The sequence below is a fragment of the Arachis hypogaea genome, chromosome 15 (assembly GCF_003086295.3).
Source record: "Arachis hypogaea cultivar Tifrunner chromosome 15, arahy.Tifrunner.gnm2.J5K5, whole genome shotgun sequence".
Taxonomy (NCBI): Eukaryota; Viridiplantae; Streptophyta; class Magnoliopsida; order Fabales; family Fabaceae; genus Arachis; species Arachis hypogaea.
The window spans coordinates 86,859,063-86,869,730 of NC_092050.1; the positions used below are offsets into that span (position 1 = coordinate 86,859,063).

The window sequence follows — 10,668 nt, forward strand, 5'->3', positions numbered from 1 at the left end:
TGATATGATCTCTGTGTGGAATGTTGGTGAGCCGCATGGTTGTTGGGGTTGTGACGTCTCTGATCTTGGCATTGGTCTTGTTGGTTTCCCTACCCAAAGTTTGGTGGTTCCTCCAACCAGGATTATACATTTTGGAGTATGGGTCATGGTTCTGCCTAGGTGAATTTCCAATGTAGTAGGCTTGCTCCTGACTACCCTTTGCCTCTTCATTCACTCCTTCTTGAGTTGCTGCTGAAGTGGTGATTGCTGCTACTTGATTCCTCTCCATCTTCTTGGTAAGGTCAGCCAACTGCTTGGTAATCATCTTGTTTTGAGCTAGCAGTGCATCCACATCGTTCAGCTCCATCACTCCTCTAGTGTTGCCTCTTTCAAAAGCGTAGAAGTAGTCATTCTCAGCTACAGTCTCAATGACATCTATGGCTTCTTCAATGGTCTTCTTCTTGTTCAGAGATCCCCCGGATGAGTGGTCTACTGCCTTCTTTGATTCATAAGAAAGACCTTCATAGAAAATGTGTAGCTGTACCCATCCATTAAACATATCTGGCGGGCACCTTCTTGTCAGATCCTTAATCCTCTCCCATGCTTCATAGAGAGTCTCACCATCTTGTTGCCTGAAAGTTTGAACCTCAGCTCTCAACCTGTTGATTCTTTGAGGAGGATAGAATCTTGCCAAGAATTTGTTCACCACATCTTCCCAGGTTGTTAAGCTTTCCTTCGGGAAGGATTCCAGCCATTTAGATGCCTTGTCCTTGAGTGAGAAGGGGCATAGAAGTAGTCTGTAGGTGTCAGGATGAACACCATTAGACTTCACAGTGTCATATATCCTCAGGAAGGTGGTTAGATGCTGATTGGGATCTTCTTGAACACTTCCTCCGAATGAACAGTTGTTCTGAACAAGGGTGATGAGATATGGCTTTAGTTCAAAGTTGTTGGCATGTATAGTTGGCTTTTGGATGCTACTTCCAAAGTTTCCTGGGTTTGGATTGATGTAGGATCCCAGAACTCTTCTCTCTTGCCCATCATGATGCACTGGGCCTTCTCTGCCATGGTTGTGAGCCTCTTCTTCATGATGGTTCTCCATATTCTCATCCATATCTGGTTCAAAATACTCCTCTTCTTCCACCGTACCAACTACTCTCTTTCCTCTTGCTTCCCTCCTTAATCAAAGGAAGGTCCTCTCAGGTTCAGAATCAAAGGAAGTTGAAGCCCCGCTTCTTCTACCTGTCATACAACCAACAAGGCAAAAGCAAGAAGGGGGTAGATGCAGAGAGTATTCTTGTTAGAAATGCTGTTAGTGTGAGTGGTGCAATATATCAAACAGTTAGTGGGTTAGTGAACTGAATTGTAAAAAAGAATGTGCAGATAACACCACAAACGGGTAAAGGGTAAAGGGAAGGAAATAACTAAAACTGAAAGTAAATTACTCAAATGAAATTAAACAAAATAAAAAATGCTCAATCTAGTTATCCACCAATTTAATCATTGTTGATACAAAATCAATCCCCGGCAACGGCGCCATAAACTTGATGCACGGAAACTTGTCTCTCAACAATTTCCCTCGGCAAGTATACCGAATTGTCGTCAAGTAAAAACTCACAATAGAGTGAGGTCGAATCCCACAGGGATTAATTGGTCAATCAACTTTAATTAGAGGAACATTCTAGTTGAGCTAAGCAAAAATTGATTTGAGAATTGCAGGAAATTAAATAGCGGGAAAGTAAATGGCAGAAAATGTAAATGCTGGAAATAAAGAGCTGAATATAAATGACGGAAAGTAAAGTGCAGAATCTTAAATGGGGAATGGGGAATTTAGCATGAAAGTAAATTGCAGAAGTTAAAGAGAATGGGTAAGATCATAAATGGGGGATTCATTGGGCTTAGGAGATGTTGTATTCTCTGGATCAAGTTCATTTTCATCTCTTCCTCAATCAATGCATTCATTGATCTCCTTGGCAATCTAAAGTGATTGAATTCTAATTCCTTGGTAATTCAATCTCTCAAATCTTGATCAATAGCCAATTCCTTGGTCTAATTGCTCATGAGAAGAGATGAAGTATGGTCATTGATTGTACCACATGTATTTCCAAATCAAAGTATTGGGAGAATTATATGTCACCATATCCGCCCAACCCCCAATTTGGTCCAACATGAGAAAGCATTTCTAGCATGATCCCTTCATTCCTCTTCCAAGGTTCCGAAGGGATCCAAGTATGAATAGCTTCTTTTCCAAGACAACTACCCAATTGGATGAAGATTGAAAGCTTTCTAGTAAAATCAAGAGAAAAGAAAGAAGAAAAATAATGAAAACTATTATAGATCCATCAAATTACAACAGAGCTCCCTAACCCAATGAAAGGGGTTTAGTTGTTCATGGCTCTGGGAATGGAAAACAAAGATGGAGAATGCATTCTGAAAGTAAAACTAGAAGTTGTAGAGAAAGTAAAACTACTCCTATATATACTACTCTTCTGATCTTCCAGTTGGCTCTTCAAGTCTTGGATATGGGACTTTGGATCTTGAGTTGAAGCAGTTTGGAATCTTCAGTGGGCTCAACTTTACTTGCAGAGAAAGTGTGAAGTAGGCATGGACTTTGGCTAGGACGTTAGTGGCGTTAACGTTAAGTGAAAATGTGGGTTCGAGAACGTTAGTGACAATCACCTTTTGCGCTAACGTTCCTAGCCCAAGATGAGTTACGTTAACTTCGTTAGTGGCACTAATGTGACCACTAACGTTGCCTCTTGGTCCATCGCGAGCGTTATTGGCGTTTACCTTTGCCAATAACGTTGCCCTTAGCCCCTTTTTGTCACGTTAGAGTCCATGTTAGTATAACTAACGTGGCTCTTAACGTGGGCATGCCTTAGCCTCGAGAGCGTTAGTGACACTTACCTTCATCACTAACGCTCCAAACGCCCCTTCTCACGTTAGTGCCCCACGTTAATTGTCTTAACGTGGCCACTAACGTGCTGGTAATTGCCATCTCCAACGTTAGTGACAAAGGTGAGTGTCACTAATGTTGGCTCTTCAATTCTTTCCTCCACGTTAGCTTCCACGTTAATGCACTTAACGTGGTAACTAACGTGGCTCATAGTGGCTTAGTCCAACGTTAGTGACAAAGGTGAGTGTCACTAACGTTGGCGATTCCTTGCACCTTCCACGTTAGAGTTCACGTTAACCAAGTTAACGTGGCTCTTAACGTAGCCAATATGGGCTTAGTCCAACATTAGTGACAAAGGTGAGTGTCACTAACATTGGGATTATCTTCCTCTTCCACGTTAGAGTTCACGTTAACTGAGTTAATGTGACTCTTAACGTGGCCAATTGCCCTTTTGGAGCGTTAGTGGCACTTACTTTTACCACTAACGCTTGGAGCTTCCTTTTCTTCCACGTTAACTACCACGTTAATGTAGTTAACGTGGTAATTAACATGGGCTATGATGGCTTCGAAGACGTTATTGGCGATTACTTTTCTCATTAACGTTGCAAGCTAGCTCCCATTCCACATTAGTGGTCACGTTAGTTAGACTAACGTGGCTACTAACGTGGCTTTTCCTTGCTTCCTTTGTCCTGAAATCAAGCAAATAAAGTGTATCAAAGCTCTAATCCAAGTTATGAGTCATGCATCATCCAATTTGTCATTAAATTCATGCATAATTCTCATAAAATCATATAAAATTCACAATGTTTGCTTGAATCAAGATGTAAGTGAAATTCTACCCAAAACTTGCTTATTTCCTAAGAAAATGCATGACACTACCCTAAAATAGTAAAGAAAAGATTAGTGAAACTGGCCAAAATGTCCTGGCATCACCTATACCACGAAGACTCTGATCGTGAACTAGGAGGCTTAGAGATATGCATTCAAGCTTGTTTTCATGTAGAACGGAAGTGGTTGTCAGGCACGCGTTCATGGGTGAGAATGGTGATGAGTGTCACGTAATCATCACATTCATCATGTTCTTGGATGCGAATGAATATCTTAGAATAAGAAGAAGATTGAATTGAATAGAAAAACAATAGTACTTTGCATTAATCCATGAGGAATAGCAGAGCTCCACACCTTAATATATAAGTTGTAGAAACTCCATCATTGAAAATACATAACTGAGAATGGTGTTCATTGGCTTCAGTCCCAGAGGGGGAACCAGAATGACCAAGACGCAAATACAATAGTAAAAAGTCCTATTTATAATAAACTAGTTACTAGGGTTTACAGAAATAAGTAAATAGTGCAGAAATCCACTTCCGGGGCCCACTTGGTGGGTGCATGGGCTGAACATTGAAGATTTCATGTCTAGAGACTTCTTTTGTAGTTAAATGCCAGTCTGTAGCTTATTTCTGGCGTTTAACTCTAGTTTGTAACCTGTTTCTGGCGTTTAACGCCAGAGTAGGGCAGGAAGTTGGTGTTTGAACGCCAGTTTGCGTCGTCAAAACTCGGGCAAAGTATGGACTATTATATATTGTTGAAAAGCCCTGGATGTCTACTTTCCAACGCAATTGAGAGCGTTCCAATTGGGTTTCTGTAGCTCCATAAAATACATTTCGAGTGCAGGGAGGTCAGAATCCAACAGCATCTACAGTCCTTTTTCAGCCTCTGAATCAAATTTTTGCTCAGGTCCCTCAATTTCAGCCAGAAAATACCTAAAATCATAGAAAAACACACAAACTCATAGTAAAGTCTAGAAATGTGATTTTTTCATAAAAACTAACCAAATTATACTAAAAACTACTTAAAAATAATGCCAAAAAGCGTATAAATTATCCGCTCATCATACGCTCATGACATGAAGAAGAAAGAAGCATTGCATGAACAGAGTCAAGAATATGATGGTGTTTGCGTTCAGCTTGGCCATTTTGTTGAGATGTACCAGGACAAGAAAACTCAGACAAGGTACCCTGTTCTGCAAGAAAGGTTAAGAGTTTGGAATCACGGTATTTCATAGCATTATCGCGGCAAACAACCTTAATGACCTTGGAAAATTGAGTTTTAATCATACTGGCAAAGTTAATATAAATCTGAGGTAACTCATGGCGATTGATCATAAAATAAACCCAAGTAAAATGGGAATAATCATCAATGAAAAGGACAAAGTATCGAGCTCCTCCCATAGAAGCGGTGGTAGCGGACCCCAGACATCAGAGTGGATAAGATCAAAAGGAGAGCAAGCAAGAGAGGAATTATTGTGAAAAGATAAAGCGGGTTGTTTAGCAGTTTGACAAGAAATGCAATCAAAATACTCATTATTAACCTAAACCAAGACACCCTGAGACACAAGAGGACGCAGCTTTCCCAGGGAGGTGTGGGCAAGACGTTGATGCCATAAGTGAAGAGTAGAAGGAGAAGAATCAGCACAGAGATTTTGCACAGGAGGAATATGAAGATTCTCGAGTTCAAACAACCTTCCAACCTTATGTCTAGTCCCGATGATTTGTCTCGTCTGACGATCCTGTACACGACAACCAGAAATAGAAAAAGTGACATCAAATCTGAGATCAACAAGTTGACCAACAGAAATGAGGTTAAAGTTCAACTTGAGAATATAATTAGTATCAGGGAGATTAAGACTTGACTCAGAAATAGAACCCTTGTGTGTTGCATGCAAGAGGGAACCATTAGCAGTATTGACAGAAGGTGCATTGGCAGTAGTAGACAAAGACGAGAAGAGATGACGTAAAGGTGACATGTGATTAAAGCAACCGGAACCAAAGTACCATGTAGAGTTACCTGGAGGAGTCAAAAAAGCAGCAGGAGTATTACCAGAGTGGGAGAGAAGATGCTTAAGGAGAGACGCAATATCAGAGAGAGAGACAGGAGACGGGTTGAGAGGAGCAGAGGTGGTAGATTCAGTAGTAGAAGCAATAGTAGAAGCAGACACATTCTTGGAGATGTTGGCATGACAAGCATGCGTGAGATGATGAGGACGTGGTGGGCGAGTAGGACATGCAGTAATCAAATGTCCCGAGAGCTTGCAATAATGATAGAATAGCTGTGAACAATGGTAACTAATGTGACCTTTCTGGTGACATGTGCGACATTCAACAGAAGGACAATCAGAGAAGAGGTGTGATGAGCGGATAATTTATACCCTTTTTGGCATTGTTTTTACATAGTTTTTAGTATGTTTTAGCTACTTTTTATTATATTTTTATTAGTTTTTAATAAAAAATTACATTTCTGGACTTTACTATGGGTTTGTATATTTTTTTATAATTTCAGGTATTTTCTGGCTGAAATTGAGGGACCTGAGCAAAAATCTGATTCAGAGGCTGAAAAAGGACTGCAGATGCTGTTGGATTCTGACCCTCCTGCACTCAAAGTGGATTTTCTGGAGCTACAGAAGCCTAATTGAAGCGCTCTCAATTGCGTTGGAAAGTAGACATCCTGGGCTTTCCAGCAATATATAATAGTCAATACTTTACCCGAGATTTGATGGCCCAAACTGGCGACCAAATCCAGCCTAAAACATTTTAGCGTAAAACGCCCAAACTGGCACCAGAATTTGAGTTAAACGCCCAAACTGGCACCCAAGTTGGCGTTTAACTCCAGAAGTAGCCTATGAACGAAAAAGCTTCAATTCTCAGCCTAAGAAAACACCAAGTGGGCCCCGAAAGTGGATTTCTACACTATCTGCACTTAGTTACTCATTTTCTGTAAACCTAAGTTACTAGTTTAGTATAAATAGCACTTTTTCCCATTGTATTCATATCTCTGGATGTTTAGTCCTTAGACTAGATGATTATGCTATCATAGACCATTATCCACATTTGGAGGTTGGCCTCACGGCCATGCCTAGACCTTTTTTCACTTATGTATTTTCTACGGTGGAGTTTCTACACCCCATAGATTAAGGTGTGGAGCTCTGCTGTTCGTCATGAATTAATGCAATTACTACTGTTTTCTATTCAATTCACGCCTACTTCTTCTCCAAGATATACTCTTGTACTTAATTCAGTTAAGTCAAAATGAAGGGGTGACCCGTGACAATCACCCAATCTTCGTTACTCGCTTAACCAAGATCCGCGTGCCTGACAACCACAAAGCGGTCTACATGATATTCAATGTAGTAATTGGACGAAAGCCAGAGTATATTCTCTTGGATATCTAATACACGGACCGAGTCCGTGAGATTAGTATATTTGTGGTATAGGCTAGAATTATTGGCAGCATTCCTGGGATCTGAAAAGTCTAAACCCTGTCTGTGTTATTCCGAGTAGGATCCGGGAAGGAATGACTGTGACGAGCTTCAAACCTGCGAATGCTAGGAGCAAGTGACAGTGTGCAAAAGGATCAATGGATCCTATTCCGACGCTAGCGGGAACCGACAGATGATTAGCCATGCGGTAGCTGTACCTAGTATTTTTCATCTGAGACGAGAAATTCGACAGTTGATTAGCTGTGCAGAAACCATAGAGGACCATTTTCACTGAGAGGATCTTACAGCTTGCCATGGAAGGAAGTAACGCATGGTTGGAAGAAGGAAATAGGAAAGCAGAGGTTCAGAAGCAATAAAGCATCTCCATACACTTATCTAAAATTCCCACCAATGAATTACATAAGTAACTTTATTTTATTTTATGTTTTATTTATATTTTAATTATCAAAACCCCATAACCATTTAAATCCGCCTAACTAAGATTTACAAGATGACCATAGCTTGCTTCAAGCCGACAATCTCCGTGGGATCGACCCTTACTCACGTAAGGTTTATTACTTGGATGACCCAGTGAATTTGCTGGTTAGTTGTGCGGAGATGTGAAAAGTGTGAATCACGATTTCCGTGCACCAAGTTTTTGGCACTGTTGCCGGGGATTGTTTGAGTTTGGACAACTGACGGTTCATCTTGTTGCTTAGATTAGGTAATTTTATTTTATGTTTAAGATTTTTAATCTTATTTTCGAAAAAAAAAATTCAAAAAAAAATGTGTTCTTTAGAATTTTTAAGAACGAATTCTAGAGTTTCATAAGATATGTTGAAGCCTGGCTGGCTGTTTAGCCATGTCTAATCTTTTGGACTGAGGCTTCCACTTCTCATTGACATGCTTGTATGTTTTATGCTAAAGCTTGGCTGGTTATTTGGCCATGTCTAATCTTTTGGACCGTAGCTTTCACTTAAAGTTTGGCTGGCCATTGGCCATGTCTAATCTTTTGGACCGAAGCTTTAGACTAACATTGCATGATTCCTGGAATTCTTATTAAAAATTTTGTATCCCTTTATTTTCTGTTTCCAAAATAATTTTCGAAAAATACAAAAAAAATTAATAAAATCATAAAAACAAAAAATTTTGTGTTTCTTGTTTGAGTCTTGTGTCAAATTTTAAGTTTGGTGTCAATTGCATTCTTTTAATTTTCAAAAATATATGCATTTTGTTCTTCATTGATCTTCAAGTTGTTCTTGATGATTCTTCTTGTTTGATTTTTGAATTTTTTTGTTTAGTGTCTTTTCTTGTTTTTCTTGTACATTTTTGAATTATTAGTGTCTAAAGTTTAAAAGTTTTTTAAGTTTGGTGTCTTGCATGTCTTTCTTTTCTTAAAAATTTTCAAAAATATGTTCTTGATGTTCATCTTGACCTTCAAAGTGTTCTTGGTGTTCATATTGACATTCAAAGTGTTCTTGCATGCATTAGTTGTTTTGATTTTAATTTCTTATGTTTTGTGTCATATAGTTGTTTTTCTCTCTCCTCATTAAAAATTCAAAAATAAAAAATAATATCTTTCCCTTATTTTGCTCATAATTTTCGAAAATTTGAATTGATTTGGTCAAAAATTTTAAAAATTAGTTGTTTCTTGTTAGTCAAGTCAAAATTTAAATTTAAAAATTCTATATTTTCAAATCTTTTTCAAAAATCAAATATTTTTCATTTTTCTTTCATGTTTTTCGTAAATTTTAAAATTGATTTTCAAAATCTTTTCTTATTTTTATTTCATATTTTCGAAATTATTTCTAACATTTAATGCTTAGATTCAAAAAAATTTTCAAGTTGTTACTTGCCTATTAAGAAAGGATCAATCTTTAAATTCTAGAATCATATCTTTTAGTTTCTTGTTAGTCAAGTAATCAACTTTAATTTCAAAAATCAAATCTCTTTAATTTCCTTTTCAAATCTTTTTCAAAATAGATTTCAATCATATCTTTTTCAAAATTTAATTTCAAAATCCTTCTCTAACTTCTTATCTTTTCAAAATTAATTTTCAAATCTTTTTCAATTAACTACTTGACTTTTTGTTTGTCTTACTATTTCTTATCTTTTTTCAAAACCACCTAACTACCTTTCTCTCTCTTATTTTCGAAAATCACTAACCACTTTTTCAAAATTCTTTTTTATTAACTAATTGTTTTAAATTCTAATTTTATTTTATTTTCCTTCTTAAATTCGAATTCTAACTAATAATTAAAATAAAAACAAAAATATTTTTCTTTTCTTTTAAATTAACTTTCGAATACTCTTCTCTTTCTCATCTCTTTCTATTTATTTTATTTACTAACACTTCTTTTCTTCTTAAAATTTGAACCCCCTCCCTCTCTATGTGTTCGAATTCTTCTTCTCCCTTCTTCATTCTATTCATTTATTCTTCTACTCACACAAAGGAATCTCTATACTGTGACATAGCAGATTCCTCTTCTTTTCTGTTCTCTTCTTTTTCATATGAGTAGGAACAAGGATAAGAATATTCTTGTTGAAGCTGATCTTGAACCTGAAAGGACTCTGAAGAGGAAGCTAAGAGAAGCTAAAGCACAAAACTCTGGAGAGGACCTAACAGAAATTTTCGAAAAAGAAGTAGAGATGGCAGCCGAAAATAACAACAATGGTGGAGATGCAAGGAAGATGCTTGGTGACTTTACTGCACCAACTTCTAACTTCTATGGAAGAAGCATCTCAATTCCTGCAGTTGGAGTAAACAACTTTGAGCTTAAGCCTCAATTAGTTTCTCTAATGCAGCAGAATTGCAAGTTTCATGGACTTCCATTGGAAGATCCTCATCAGTTCTTAGCTGAATTCTTGCAAATCTGTGACACTGTTAAGACCAATAGAGTCAATCCTGAGGTCTACAAACTTATGCTTTTCCCCTTTGCTGTAAGAGACAGAGCTAGGATATGGTTGGACTCACAACCTAAAGAAAGCCTGAACTCTTAGGAAAAGTTGGCCAATACTTTCTTGGCCAAATTCTTTTCACCTCAAAAGTTGAGCAAGCTTAGAGTGGAAGTCCAAACCTTCAGACAGAAGGAAGGCGAATCCCTCTATGAAGCTTGGGAAAGATACAAGCAATTGATCAAAAGGTGTCCTTCTGACATGCTTTCAGAATGGAGTATCTTATGTATATTCTATGATGGTCCGTCTGAATTGTCTAAAATGTCATTGGATCACTCTGCTGATGGATCTCTTCATCTGAAGAAGATGCCTGCAGAAGCCCAGGAACTCATTGAGATGGTTGCAAATAACCAGTTCATGTACACTTTTGAAAGAAATCCTGTGAATAATGCGACAACTCAGAAGAAAGGAGTTCTTGAGATTGATACTCTGAATGCCATATTGGCTCAGAATAAAATATTGTCTCATCAAGTCAATATGATTTCTCAGAGTCTGACTGAAATGGAAGCTGCATCAGGCAGTACTAAAGAAGCCTCCCATGAAGGAGAAGCTTATGACCCTGAGAATCCTGCAATGGAAGAGG

At 38.0% G+C, this 10,668-nt stretch overlaps 1 non-coding gene across 1 annotated transcript; it reads right to left on the reverse strand.

The window, feature by feature from the left end:
- Nucleotides 1-10,184: 10,184 nt before the first annotated feature.
- LOC112753219 (small nucleolar RNA R71) lies at nt 10,185-10,292 on the reverse strand. The gene has a single exon (XR_003177612.1). It is a non-coding gene; the product is annotated as a small nucleolar RNA R71 (small nucleolar RNA).
- Nucleotides 10,293-10,668: the final 376 nt, after the last annotated feature.